The sequence below is a fragment of the Mytilus californianus genome, unplaced genomic scaffold, assembly GCF_021869535.1.
Source record: "Mytilus californianus isolate M0D057914Y unplaced genomic scaffold, xbMytCali1.0.p SCAF_8, whole genome shotgun sequence".
NCBI classification, from domain to species: Eukaryota; Metazoa; Mollusca; class Bivalvia; order Mytilida; family Mytilidae; genus Mytilus; species Mytilus californianus.
In genome coordinates, this window is record NW_026262734.1 from 93,491,327 (window position 1) to 93,501,817 (window position 10,491).

The following is a 10,491-nucleotide window of genomic DNA, read 5'->3' on the forward strand; positions in this document are numbered from 1 at the left end:
TGTTTTTATTTTTGCAAATTATAATATATTTTTTCACTTTGTATCATTTTTAGCTGAGTTTATAACAAAGGGTATATTATTTTAAGAATATTTTACAAGAAGCATAGTTGAAGAATATCTTGATGAAAGAAGATTGATTGATTTTTGGTATTTAACACCACTTTCAGCATGATTTGCTATATCTTGGCTGCCAGGTTTTATTTGTGGAGACAGCCTGGTGAAAACATCCCCTTCAACAGAGAAACTGGCAACTCTAGTCAATTAAGATTGACATTAAACACACCTACAATGTGAGGGTTCAGAGTGTTGACAGGCTAGTGATACAGTAGTTGAACTACTTTGACCATTCAGCCACCATTACTCCATCCGCACTAAATATGTTATTGAAATGTGATAAATTTTTGTAATTTATTTTTTTAGTTTGATTACCGGTATACTATTTATGTTTTTTTGTTATATATAACAAAGATGTGGAGTTCTAACAGGGTGAAATTTAGGTCAAAGGGAGGTAATTTATTATACTGTGTTTAACTTCAAATACTTGAAATTCCCTCAATGTTAGATTTTTATTTTCTTGGATACTCACATTTATGCACTTTTTTTTTTACATATCAGATGTTTTCTAGATAATAGAAATTTAGGGTGGGAAAAATTATGTGTCACTTAAAATAGTTACGTGAAATTTTTCATAAAGTTTATTAATTGAAAGTGCATCTGATATTTTTTATGTATGTTACTTTATTTTCTAAAACAAATGGACACAACATAGATTGACAATAAGATATTGAGAAGAACCACCTTGTCAGCCAAGATAGCAGCTCTTAGGAAGATGGTCAATTAAATCTTCAACCAAGTCTGACTCTTTACCATGAAAATAGAAAAGGCAAGTTTATTTTAGCCAGATCTTTTAAGATAACAGACCCTTCTTAAATATTGCATTTAAAACACCATTGATGAATTGATTTACCAGTTTAGTATTTAAAGATACAAGATACATGAACAAGATTTTCTATTAAAATATCAATAGTACATCCTAAAAATAGTCATTAAACTTCAAGAAAAGACCAGTACAATTTAAAACACGATTTTGCATTCAATGGGAGATAACTGTGTAAAATATTCAGATATTTTTTGTGCAGTTAAATTTAAATCTGACGTTTTTTTACTTTTCTATCTTTTATATTGATTTAAAAAAAATGATTTTATACGATTGTCTACCTGCAATAAGAAATCAGAGCAATATTTAGTAAATTTTAGGTTATCGGTAACACATAAATTGATTTACAAAATGTATAATGTGTTGATTATAATTTCATTTCAGGTTCTTTCTGAGACATGTTTTCATGGTGTGGGAATAAGACTTGGTGGTCTTATACAGCTAATACAAAGGTATGTACCAGTATGTTAGTCCTGTTTTGGAAAACTCAAATGTATTATAAATATTTTATGGAAAAACAAGATTTGAACGCTTAAAAGATTTTTTACAGGAATCTACTCTTATTATTATATCAGTAACCAAATAAGAGTAAAGTTTAGGATCTGAATTGTTTACATAAAAATGTGTTGGCTTGTTGAATTGCTGTCTCATCCATATGTTCTTGACATATATAACATATTTTAAGACTATTTCTATTTAATGATTTGCCACTGGACCTGAAGCAACCAACAACCAATCATTCAATCTATTCAATATGCATACATAATACCAACAAAGAACCTTTTAAACGGTTTTTATACGCCCGTTTACGGGACGTATTATGGTATACCGTTGTCCGTCCGTCTTGTCTGTCAGTCCGTCGTCAACATGTCTGACATTAACTCAAAAACACTTTAACCAATTTGCATAAAACTTTGGTGAATTAAGTTTATATCTATTGATGTGAGCTCCCTTTCATTTTTTATAAATTTTAGATTTTACGTTTCCGAGTTGTGGGGTTTTATTCATTAAAAAAAGGAGGGTTTTCCAGTTTTCGGACAATAACTCAAGAATGCTTTCACCAACTTGCAAGAAATTGTGGTGAATTGTTTATATCTATTGACATGAGCTCCCTTTCGATTTTTATAAATTTTAGATTTTACGTTTCTGAGTTGCAGGGTTTAATTAATGAATTATCATTTTATATTTCAGGTTAGCATCACAGCTTGTCTGTAAGGATTGAAGCTGGGAGTGGGCATTGGAGCTGACTTTTATGGTAAGAATCAATACATAGATTTATGAACTTTTCATCCAAGAGCATTTTAAAGCCCAAGATTTTTGTTAGACACAGATGTAAATCTTACATATTAATATCTTCTTTACTTATAGTTGAATAAACAATTTAGGAGATATAAAGATATATAAGGGAAGTTAAAAAGTATAATGTATAATGCGAAATCTTGGGATTTCAGTTTTTTTGTTATCTATAGTTGTCCCCATATATGAAAATATGTAAGTGTGGTAAGTATGCCAATGAGACAGCTATCAACCAGAGACCAAATGATGTGGATGCAACTAAATGTCACCCTATGCCTTCAACAATGAGCAAAACCTATATTGTATAGTTAGCTATAAAGGTTCAACATGACTAAATGTTAAAAAAATTCAATCAAGTATGTTAATAGCCTGATATACTATAAAATAGTGTTGTCAAATCGTACAGTTTTGACTAACCGGTTACTCAGGTAATTGTTCGACCGATTAACCGGTTAACCGGTAGTTTTAAGTTGATGCGTCTTATCTATATATATATATATATACCCTACAAATGTACGTTTTTATAATATGATAAAATTGAAGTTGGCATTATAAGGCTTGTCTGTGAGGATTGTTGGCGAAGTTTGACTTTAGATAATCCAATACACCGTATCAACTATGGCGTTTGTACTAACTTCATATTGAAAAATAAAAAACCTATTTGATCTCGTCGAATTGAAAATGTCTGAAACCGATAATTCTTTAATTTTTTCTTGATGATTAAGAAAGTAATGTGGAGTGTTTAAATTTGAAATAATAAAGTGTGTTACTCGTAGCATCAAGTATACATTAATTACATTCACGTTGATTTGCATTTCAAAATTTTTGAGTTGGCATTTCGTTTACAGTATGACACATTCAGATGTAGGTCTACGCAATATCAAATCAAAAATAAAATAATGGAGTAAATTGTAATACTTAATCGAATTACTGATTAAAAGTTAATTTTTAAAAACCATGTATGCTAATTATGTTTCATTAAGATCTTGCCCAGAGCTGATAGACAACTTGTCTAAATCTAATTAATATGATGTTTTTAGGATTATAACATCTATCAATATACTGGACAATTAGCGTTTTTGGTATTCGGTATTCGGTCCTTCCGACGGTTAACTGGTTAACCGTTGACAACACTACTATAAAATAATGTTAAAAAGATATTTGTCAAAAACCCAGCCAATGACTTGTTTTTCATCCTTTTATTGCTAAGAAATACTGGTACTTTAAAATTTATGTCAACAAATCACTTTATAACAAAGAAAAAGAAATGTTCTATACATTATAATTGTAATGCTCAATTAATTATAATTGTTTTGCATTAAATATTATTTCAATGTTCATGACTAATGTATATTTCTTTTTCAGATAACTGTGGCTGCATAAAATGGTTGTGTGATATAACTGCAACAGTAAAGAATGTAATTCAGACTATTTTTGTGTATGCTTGAGAAAATGTTTATAATTTTTTTATGTAAAGATTCTCCATTTTCAACAAGATTGGAAGTTGTAGGTTAACTTGTATTTGACATTACAAAAATTCTTTCTATTTTCCGTTTATACTCATGTCTAGTTAAAACACTTCCAGCAGTTTAAGAATGGAGAATCTAAAAAAAAAAAAAAAAAAAGAAAAAGAAAGAAAAAAAAAAAAAAATGTTCAATTATTGAAATGTATTTTTTTTTGCAAATTGTAAAGTATATATTTTTGCCACCTTTTTGTTATTTTAGGATTTGAGATACTTTCAAATTTTACAAGTTACTTTATACATGTAGTTAATGCAATTAAATCTGCCGATGTGAATATTCCCACTAAATTTCTTAGCAAAAATTTTACTTATTTTTGGTTTTTTTAGCAACGTTTCAAAATACCTTACCATAGCAAATGTCTCTCTAGTGTAAACTAAAAAGATGAATAATGGTCTGCAGTAAATATATCCCCTTACAACCTTTTCTTTCATGTTAATTTTGATATCTTTGAGATATGTGTCAAGGGTGCTCTAATGCAGAGGAATTTACGAAGTTAAGAAGTTAGAAATATATTTTTTGCACTTTTTTTGTCATTTTTAGCTGATTTTGGTTTGTAACCAAGGTGATATTTTTTAAAGAATAATTTTACAAAAGGCATAGTTGAAGAACATCTTGTTGAAATTGGATTGGTTGATTTTTGGTGTTAAACACCACTTTAACATGATTTATTATAATTTTGGCTGTAAATTTTTATTTGTGGAGACAGCCAGAGACTGCCTGGTGAAAACATCACCATCAGGGAAACGGGCAAACCTTAGTCAAATTAAGAATGAAGTTACACATTTCATGTGAGGGTTCTCAGTGTTGACGGGCTAGTGATACATTAGTTGAACTACTTATAGGACCACTCTGCCACCATAAGTCGATCAGTACGAAATATTTTATTGAAATGTGTTAGATTTTTGTTATCAATCTATTTTTTAATTTTAATTGTACTATTTTATTTATTTTGTTTAATATAACAAGGATGTGGAGTCCGAACAGGGTGAAACTTGGGTCAAAGGGAGGCAATTTATTATACCCCTGTTTAACTCCACATACTTGAAATTCCCTCAATGTTAGGATTTTCATCTACTTGGATATTCATGTTTGTACATTTTTTTTTAATATCAGATGTATACTAGCTAATAATGACTATTATTTAGAGCTCTGTAATAAAAAAAAATAAATGTAAGCAGAGCTCTAGATAATAAGTATGCAGGGTGGGAGAAATCTTGGGTCATTAACAATTGATTTGCTGAAATTTTCAAGTAAGGGGATTTATTGGAAATGCATCTGATATATTTAATGTATGTAACTCAATTTTAAAGAAAAGATGTTAAGATGATGAGGAGAGCCACCTTGTCAGCCGGGAGAGCAGCTCTGAGGGAGATGGTCAATTTAATCTTCACCAAGTCTGAGGCTTTACCATGAAAAATATGTGGTAAGTTTATATATTCCACAAATTTTATGGTAATAATATTTATATAGGAATTTAACATTATTTTTTAAGGGTTTTCTTCTATCAGTGTTTGATTTTTAGAGTATCTAGTCTTACATTTGTTTTCTGTCTGGTATCGAGTGAGCTGTGTTGGATAGAAACCAACTGTATGCAAATTATTATCAATGAATTTGTAAACTTATTTGGGTCGAACAAATTTTTATGCAAAGTCTGTAACTGTTTGAATATTGAATTGATATAGAATCATTTTCATAAAAGCGTGGACAAGACAATTTCTTGTCGCTCTTATGTTATCTATCGACTGGGTCAGATAAGGTGAAAGTTTGTCTGTAACGCCCACTTGTCACATTGTACGTGTTATGGACATTTAAACTCGGGTCGCCAAAGGTTCTAAATGCCTACATCAAATAGTACGAATTACTAGCAGAGGACTAAACCTTGTGTGTTGATTTAAATGTTGAATAATTATTTTCTTTTTTTCTTCTCTTGTGTCTACATGTACTTTGCTCTTTTATTCTATTTAAATCCCTATTGGAAGGCCTCTGACAGACTGAGTGAGCGTAAAATCACTATTATCAATAGCCGATGGCAAACAAGTTAAATGTACTGTAAATTCAGAAATTATTGCGTGCAATTATTATTGCGATTTTGTAATTGCCTCGCTTGACGGAGTCAAAAAGCGAGACATAGGTATGCTGTTTCCGTCGTCAACAATGTATTAGTTTGTGATTAGGTCTAGTTTATGGTGAACCACTAGTGGTAAGTCAAAGATATTTGGTATGCAGTTGTATAAGTATTGGCACATCTCATTACCATGGAGATTATTTGGCCCCACCCCCTCAGTTATGGTCTATTGACTTTGAAACTTTGCTTAGTTTTCATGTATAAGTTTGTGATTAGGTTAGTATATGCGGAATCACTAGTGGTAAGTTAATGATATTTGGTATGCAGTTGTATTAGCATTGGCACATCTCATTTCCATGGAGATTATTTTACCCTGACCCTCAGTTATGGTTTATTGACTGAAATTTTGCTTAGTTGACATGTATTAGTTTGTGTTTATGTTTGTTTAAAGGGAACTACTTATGATAAGTCAATGGTATTTGGTATGCAGTTGTATTAGCATTGGCACATCTCATTTCCATGGAGATTGTTTAGTCATGTACCTTCAATCATGGTTCATTGACTTTGAATATTTGCAAAACTTACATGTTATAGTGTTGCTATTTTAATTTCAACATTTGCATTATCGAAATTACAAAAAAGCAAGACATATCTCTGTGATAACAGTTTATTTTAGACTAAAATGCGATTTTAATTTTTGTGATATTGAGAAAAATCCTGTTTAATTCATATAAAATTTTTTAAAATGCTAGTTTAAATTATTTCCAATACAACCATGTTGCATTTTTCACAATAATAAAAACATTGCAATAGTTTCTGAATTTACAGTAATTGAGTTAGTATTATTACCAACATAAGTATATGGGTTGTCTACACTGTTATGAAAATGATTTTAAGAACCATCAAAAGAGAACAAAACCATCCGATTTTGTAATTGAATGTTCCAAAATTATTGTCTTATACATATACGTGCACTTGCACAAGGTCAATTTCTATCTCTAGCAGCTTAAGTTTATATAGTGAAGATGATAATGTATAACAGGTTTTAATAAATGAAACATAGCATTATTTTGTTAGTCTTCTTAGAGACAGATTGATCTGTAAAACAAGTAATTATTTTTTAATTTTTTTTCATTTTTAGGTTGTTATAATGATGATGTTTTCATGGTGTTGGGAGTAAGACTTGGATGTCTGATATTGTTAACATGTTGGTAGGTAATCAAGCATCTTTTTAGTAATATAATATTTGAATAAGGTTCTTTAGTACCAAAAAATAATTTATTCTGATGAGATACCAGTTGAATTTTTTTGGTAAATATAAAACTATGAGTTTATAATTCAGAATACCAAATATTTTTTCCATGATTTTTTGTTATCCTAGTGCAATTTTAAATTTAGTACATGTGTAATAATTTTTCTAGGAAAGTTTAGTATAGGTTAGCATCAGGTTTCCATTGGGTTACTTGCTGGGATAAAGCTGTTATAAGGTGAGAACTTATTCATCAACATACAACTTTAATGTGTTTATGTTATAGTGTGATGAATGTCACTAAATAGATTTCAAAATGTATATTTTTTTTTAATTTACAATTAAAAAAAATCAGTATTCAATCTTTTCATTTAAAAATAATGTACCCTTTAAAGCAGATACTAGATCTGAAGAAGATATATGAAGGGGAGATAACAATAAAATCTGATTAAGAGATAAGAAGGGGAGATAACCTAATAAAATGATAACCTAATAATTTATAATTAGGATAAAACTAATGAGGTCATAAAAAAAGATGTATGATTATCTTTTCATTTAGTCTTCGTTTTTTTATTACTAATTTTAAAAGAATTTATTCCTAAATTTTATCTGGGAGAAACTAATTTTTGGAGTAAGAGTCGCTAAAATAGCAGAAAAAAACAAAATAGGCATTAATTTTATGTTTGTCTCATGTGAATTTAGAATTTATCAAGTAAGCATTAGCTGCTAAATTTGTTCAAAATGATTGTTCAGACATTTTGGTTCAGTTGTAAAGTCCTGACAAATGTACTTTAATGCATCAAGGTTTATCATTTTTACAATCACTGCATATTTTTGATACTATATATTTTTGAGTAATCAATATAAGTAATAAACAAATTGTTTAAAATACATTGGTGTCTGTTTCTTTATTCCTGTAAGACTATTTTAAAATTAAGAATCAACAATTGAAATTTAACTTCGTTTCTTTTCAGTCGAAAGAGTTGCTGTTGCTGCCTTCCTTGTATGGTAAAATCCTCAGACTACAATCCTGCAAACCATTGGATGAACTGTTGCTATCTTTCGTAAAAAAATCAGCAGATATTTGTCTTATAAGCAGAATGAATTATAAATGCAATTAATTTTTAATGCTTTATTATTCAAATTATAAATATTTATTTCATTATTTTTTCTTGCATTCAATTATTGTTTTGTGATTGAAGAAATATAAAAAAAACTGTGAAATTATTGTTATTTGAGAGGTCCCAAAGGTATGATGTATGGTTTCACAAGATACCCATAAGACTTGCTTCAGTTTACATATATTTTTTAAGTTATGTACACTGGTTAAGATTTATAAGTCCTTTGTGAAATGATTTTTTCTGGTTAGAAACCTATTAAGTAGGACTTTGATGGCCAAACACTAAAAGGGAATAAAACAAATCCCCTATTAAACAATTTAAGTACTGAGTTTTTGGTGCAATATGAACTAGAAATAAAAATGTTTAGTTAGATGGTTTGTTTTGGCTCTGCATTCTTTACATTCATACAAATTAATGGCTGTCAGTTTTATATATTGGTTTTGTTTATATATTATAAATGCATTATTCAGCATCTGAGACCACTCAAGTGAAAATAATTACATAGTTTTTGCAGTTTGTCATATTTTCTCATTTTTGTGTGATTGATATCTATATTTTTTCTCATTTATGATTATTTATATTTTAATGTTTGATTTTTGAGGCTTGTACTCCGCTTCTAAACAATTACCCCCCTCCCCCCTCCACATGTATAACCAGGATCCTGTAAAAGAAGTTTTGATTTTGAAGGATGGATGGATAATTAAAAATGCAAGATTTTTTTAATGTGCTAGTTCATAATGTAAAAGTCTGCACAAGACATCTAACCCTACCTGAACACATTATTCTGACTTCCAGCTGACCAGTCTTTGCTCCTACTCCTAATTGCTGAATGCTTAGCAGGGGAGCATTAAATACCAATTTTCAATTCTTTGATATGACCCAGGGCAGGACCAAATCCCATGCCCATCTGCACTCATGTTGAGCATAAAAAGGCTATTAAAGAAGATTTGTCTGCCTGTTTGTCCATCATCATCTCTCATCCACAGCTTATAAACTATTGTAAGGTTTTCATTTAAACTTTCAGATTATCTTCTGTATCTAATGGCTGTGTGTATTTTATTTTATTATAATGAAATTTTGGGGTTCTCAATTGTAATGAATGGACCTAAGTATTTGAAAAAAAAAAAGGGAAAGAAGCTTCTCATACCACCATTTTGTCATGTGAAGGATAAGTTGGTTCAAATATATTTGTTTTTAATCATGTTTTTAGTAGTTGGATCTCATTATGACAAAATTTTAATGACTTAAATTCAAAACAAATTTGGGGTTCACACTGATATATATTACCACTGTAGCTTTAATGTAAATTTGATAAGGCTTTGCTATAACAAGATTTGTGTTTTATCTGGTTTTATCTGATTTTAGTGGATTTTATGTGATTTTATTTGTTTTTACTGTCAAATCTTGTTATACCAAGCCTTAGTATGATTGAGTTTATATATTTTGATTATACATGCAATTCAAAATATAAATTTACATAATGAGATCAGACATTTATTATGCTTTTAACTCTTCTTAGTGGATAAAATAGAAAAATGAAAGAACATAAATAGTGAAGTGGTCGTTGAAGATTGACCAAATTACAAGATTTATAAATGCAGAATCTTGCTCTAACTAAATCCATGTTCTTATCAGCTGAACCAACCTATCCTTCAATATGAGTAATAAAATTTTATAAATGGAAAAGTCCATTCTTCGATTGGGGAACCTTTGGATGTGAAAAAAAATATACACAATGCCAACAGATACTGAAGATTACTTTAAAGTTTAGGCAAAAACAATTAAATCCTTTAATTGTGATTGGAAGTTGTAGACGGATGAGCAAACAGATGATATACTTGCTTACTATGGCACATTTCCTAAAGGATATGGACTATGGGTATGGGTTTTGCTCATGGTTGAAGGCTGTAGGTGACTGATAGTTGTTAAATTCTATGTCATTTGGTCTCTGGTGGAGAGTTGTCTCGTTGGCAATCATATCTCCTCTTTTTATTTTATATGAAATAATTACTTATTACTTCCTGGGCAAAAAGTTCTGGTTCCAAGAAATATAATAACAAAAAATACTTATATCATACATGTATTGTTAAATAACTATCCTACTTTGATATAAAGAATTGACTTTGTTTATAAGAAATTGGGAGGAATTATAAAGAAACTTTATATACAATATAAGAGCTTTGGGGTTATAAATGTTTAATGAAATGCAGTTAACTATTTCCTTGGTGATCTAATAATTTTTGCACAGATCACGATATTAGTTTATTTAAATAACCCAGTAAATAAATTGAGTACACCT

At 29.5% G+C, this 10,491-nt stretch overlaps 2 long non-coding RNA genes across 2 annotated transcripts; both read left to right on the plus strand.

Annotated features, from left to right (window-relative positions):
* The first annotated feature begins 1,290 nt into the window (after positions 1 to 1,290).
* LOC127710972 (uncharacterized) lies at positions 1,291 to 3,698 on the plus strand. Its single transcript, XR_007986431.1, has 3 exons — positions 1,291 to 1,389; positions 2,129 to 2,192; positions 3,599 to 3,698. It is a non-coding gene; the product is annotated as an uncharacterized LOC127710972 (long non-coding RNA).
* A 793-nt stretch (positions 3,699 to 4,491) lies between these two features.
* Positions 4,492 to 8,236, plus strand: LOC127710692 (uncharacterized). Its single transcript, XR_007986285.1, has 4 exons — positions 4,492 to 5,180; positions 6,964 to 7,033; positions 7,259 to 7,309; positions 8,046 to 8,236. It is a non-coding gene; the product is annotated as an uncharacterized LOC127710692 (long non-coding RNA).
* The last annotated feature ends 2,255 nt before the right edge of the window (positions 8,237 to 10,491 follow it).